This window comes from Rhinolophus ferrumequinum, chromosome 25, assembly GCF_004115265.2.
Source record: "Rhinolophus ferrumequinum isolate MPI-CBG mRhiFer1 chromosome 25, mRhiFer1_v1.p, whole genome shotgun sequence".
Classification (NCBI taxonomy): domain Eukaryota; kingdom Metazoa; phylum Chordata; class Mammalia; order Chiroptera; family Rhinolophidae; genus Rhinolophus; species Rhinolophus ferrumequinum.
The window spans coordinates 142,588-147,462 of NC_046308.1; the positions used below are offsets into that span (position 1 = coordinate 142,588).

The window sequence follows — 4,875 nt, forward strand, 5'->3', positions numbered from 1 at the left end:
CCATTGGCCTCCCACTCAGCAATAGGATTTTATTTTTGCTTACATTTTAACAAAAATATGTTCCCTTGGGGCGGCCAGTTAGCTCAGTTGGTTAGAGCGCAGCGCTCTTCACTAGGTTGCTGGTTCGAGCCCCACATGGGCCACTGTGAGCTGCACCCTTCACAACTAGATTGAAACAACTATTTGACTTGGAGCTGGAAAAACACATTTAAAATAAAGTTAAAAAAAAAGTTCCCTTCGTGAGCTGATATTTCTATAAAATTAGGAATTGGGGAGATTTTTGTAGGTACCTCTAAATGAACAATTTTTAAAAACATACATAAACTATTTTCTCACCTTTCCACGCCAGTACCTTACTTACTGGTAATAACGACCACATTTATTGGCAAAACTTTATGTTTTCTTTTCAGACCCCACACTCGGCTGCCAGAGCTGTGGTCCTGATTCAGGACTCAGTAGGGGGAGCCTAACTGCTGCCCTGGTGGCACCATTTGCCCCATGAGGAAATTTCTAATCTGCATACACACAAAAATCCCCTCCAACTGTCCCTGAACTGTCCCCATCACCCAGTGAAATGACATGAACATACGATGTCACCTTTCATTGGTTGACCATTTAGTCGCTAATTTTTAATTTATTCACCAATTTCACTGTCAATCATAAGACCGTCGGTCTACTTTGGAATGCCTTCCTTCCCTCATCCTCTGTTTGTTTTCCTTGAGGTTAAGAAATGGATTAGATAATAAGGGTTGAAGCTTATTCAACTTCCAAGAGCAATGCCCAAAGCTACACTATAGAACTGGTAGTGTGGAAAATAAGATTTTTAAAAAATCACTGGGTCTCCCTCCGAGTTGCACAAAAATTTATTGCCACCATAAATTGCCACTGATACCACAGAGTGACAAGTCTGACAGGATATTGCTGCCACTCCTGTGGTCCCCTGCATCAGGAAATGGACGCACAGGCCGTTTGGTTATCTCCAAGCTCCCTTCGGAGCAGGAATCAGGAGGACGGTTCTGATGGTGGCGCCCAGGTCACATGACTGCTACTGCAAGGAGACAGAGTACTTGACTCCGGGCTCCGCCTTTGGGGACGCAGGGCTCACAGTACATGATTTTTCTGAAATACAGGAAAGCTAACCACAACTGATGGGTTGTGATGAACAGATGGACAGTAAGTTCCACACAAACATTTCCTTTATCTCACAGAAACAGCCTGTTGATTAGGTATCGCCATGACCACCACGTCACTGAAGGTATTTAAGCAGTGTACGTTACTCAACCCTTCGTGAGAGCCAGGACTCGATTCTAATTGTACACTATTACTCCAAATCCCTTTCTTTTGTTCAAGTATGTCACTGCCGATGTGGTTTTGTGTTGTAATCTGGGACAGAGGCTGGTGAGCAGTGTCCCTGTACTGTGGTATGAAGGTTAAGGGTACATGTGGAGAGCTGGAGGAAGACGAGACAGACTTCAAATTCTTACCAGATGTCTAGAAGGTGTTTGAGCTGTGTCTTTAAGGGCAAGAAGAAACTGCCCGGTGCGGGAAGATGTGCGACAGCCTCCGTGCTCCCTTCAGAGTGACTTTGCATCTTGCTCTGCCCCCGTCAGCGGATGTGCACGGATGCCCATGGCTGTGGCTTCAAGCTGGATGTGGACATGGTAAGGCGCTAGCAGGAGAGAGGTCAGGAGAAGCCGCGCACCAGGTGTTTATTCTCCTGGCCGCCACCCTTCGGTTAGTGGGGAGCTGCATTCCTCTCCCAAGGGCCACAGCCTCTGCTGGGCAGCCTCTCCTCACTGTGGGCTCTGTGATTCTGGCTCCTCTCTGGCCCTGTCAGGCATACTTGGTTGAGAGATCCCCGCTGTGTCAGTAGCTGGACACTTCACGTATCACTTGTCTCCCCTCAACCCTGCCCACATCTTTGGAAATTGCCCCTTATTAAATCTCTCCCATCACCTCTTTTGAGGGCGGACATTCAAACTTGAAGAAATAACGTATGTGAAAGCAGGGAGGTGTGAGTGAACACGGACTATTAGGGGCATTCCAAGTAGACTGATGACAGAATTTAGGCTACAAGGATAAATTAATGCTAAGAAATGAGCCTGGAAACACTGGCAGAAGCAAATGAATGCAGGTGCCATTCGGTGCTGAGCAATCTCACAGAGAAGTTACAAGCTCAAACCTGGATGCTAGTTGTTAGGACCTTGTGGAGAAAATAAAGTGAGAATAGCCAGTCCCAGGAAAGCCACTGCCATAATCTAAAAAAGGTGGGATAATGAAACCTGTGTGGTGGCAACAGCAGATGCTTCGTAAACATCACCTGCTGAAGTCAGAGCGGCTAGTTTGACACATGTTCAGTAGGCTGTGAGAATTCATATGTAATGGAAGTTTCTTTAAAAGCCCACTGTGATTTATTTATGCTGGAACCACACAATTTACCATCCACTTTTGAACATGGAGAGAACTACTACTACTGCTACATTGAGAAAACAGGTATAAACCGAGACCACCTACAGCACAATGGGACATATGGTCACCGGTACTCAACAGGCACTTTCTCACCTGACAAGGACCAAATTTGGATTTCCTACATTTCAAAGAACTGAGTGTCACATAAAGGATGCCACTCACTGATTATCTCTGCTTTGGTTAATGGCCAGTTCCTTTGATTTCTTCTCACGGTGTTATATCTGGTGAGTGAGCTGCTTTCCCTGGTGAACTAGTCCATCTCTGACCTTGTTTTTATTGACTTCTGCAGTGTGCTCTTTTGGGGTTTCCTAAATTGAAGATTCAGTTACATACACTGAGTTATCACTGGAATGATTTGTGAGCAGAGTCTTCAGAGTAAAATATATAAATGTGATGTACACACACACACACACACACACACACACACACACACAGGAATATTATTCAGCCATGAAAAAGAATGAAATCTCTCCATTTATAACAACATGGATGGAATTTGAGGGCATTATGCTAAGGGAAGTTAGACAGAGAAAGACTGATACAGTATGATCTCACTTATACCATGTGTCCCCAAAAGTAAGACCTAACTAGACAATCAGCTCTAATGTGTCTTTTGGAGCAAAAAATAATATAAGACCCTGTATTGTATTATATATTATATCATATTATATATCAGATTATACCCAATCTTGTAAGACCGAGACTTACATTAATTTTTGCTCCAAAAGACGCATTAGAGCTGATTGTCCGGCTAGGTCTTATTTTCGGGGAAACACGGTATGTGGAATCTAAAACAAAACAAAACAAAACTGGAGCTCATAGATACAGAGAACAGATTGGTGGTTGCCAGAGGCAGGGGTTGGGGGATGGTTGAAATGGATGAAGGTGGTCAAAAGATACAAATTTCCAGTTATCAGATAAATAAGTAATAGGGATATAATGTACAGCATAGTGACTATAGGTAATAATACTGTATTGCATAATTGACAGTTGGTTAGGGAGATGTTAAAAATTCTCATCCCAAGAAAAAATTTTTTATGTATAGTGACGGATTTAACGAGTTATTGCGATCATTTCATTATACACAAATATTGAATCATCACATTGTATATATGAAACTAATAAAATGTTATATGTCAATCATACCTCAATTTTTTAAAAAGAGTACAATATAAAACAGCTTCAAAAAGAGACTTGTAAACAGCCATGTTCAAGATTATTAAGTACAAATTGCTTGGTTGTGGTAACATACGGGACTGAAACAACCTTACATTTTATTTAAAGTTGGTTTTGTGTTAACTTAAATGGATTTACCTGTGGGCTCATAAGTGAAAAAAAGTTTTCCCCTAAAACTACCATTAGTTACATTTTCTACTCAGGGCAATTCACCACGGGCAACATTTTTACCTCCTTATTATAGAAATCACAAACATCCAGTACACAGCATAACGGAACCAATGCACAGATACCCACTGAATACAGATGTTAACAGTAGCTTCTATTTTACCTGAGCCTCTCATGTTATTCTTTTGCTAAAGCATTTTGAAGAAATGTAACAATCGTGACATTTCATCCCTAAATACATTTAGTACTACCTCTTAAAAAAGACATTTTCTATAGATGATATAATACAGAATTGTACACCTGAAATCTATGTAACTTTACTAACAATTGTCACCCCAATAAACTTTAATTTAAAAAAACAAGATTTTCCTGCATAACCACGATACTGTAACTACACCCAAGAAAATCAACAATGACCTCATATTATCCAGCAGCCAATAGCATTTTTCAAGAAGAAATTACTCTTGCAAAGAGGAAATCACTGTATACCTACGATACAAACTGGAGGGGTTATCGTTAAATACTTAGTAATCTAAAATAGTTTCTTTGTGAGATAAAACAAAATGAATGTCTCCCTTCCCTTGTGAAAGAAAGAAACGGAAAAAATATTTCCCCATTAAACCATAAAAGTGGACGGTATTGACCTGAAATTACTCACGATAATTGTAACTCTGTGAGGAGTTACAGCAATGGGGTAGAAATGTACCTTAAGTTCTAACATGACTCTTCATTTCCCCTTGGAATCTGTTAGAATTGCTGAGCCTCCCCTGCGTCTGCGCAGTTCCAACGCGGCTTTCAGAATAGCTCTCGGTGCCCAGTTGCCAAATTACTCCGTCCCTTTTGCCCCGACTTAACATGGCGCGGAGCCTAGATGCCCGACGACGCAGTCGTCCAGGCCAGCATCAAAGATGGCGTCGAGGCCCGCAGCCTCCCATCTGCGCACGCTCCTCTAGCTTCCACACGCCCACTCTCTACGGCCGCTCCCAGGACCGCTCTCGTCGCGGTGCTCGATGGGCGCCACCGCTAGCCAATCGCAGGGCGCGGACGCCGCTGGCCCCGCCC

General features: G+C 42.6%; 1 long non-coding RNA gene across 1 annotated transcript; it reads right to left on the reverse strand.

The window, feature by feature from the left end:
* Positions 1-420: 420 nt before the first annotated feature.
* On the reverse strand, positions 421-4,628 carry LOC117017330 (uncharacterized). Its single transcript, XR_004422070.1, has 3 exons — positions 4,520-4,628; positions 1,485-1,669; positions 421-1,048 (listed from the first exon to the last, which is right to left on the reverse strand). It is a non-coding gene; the product is annotated as an uncharacterized LOC117017330 (long non-coding RNA).
* Positions 4,629-4,875: the final 247 nt, after the last annotated feature.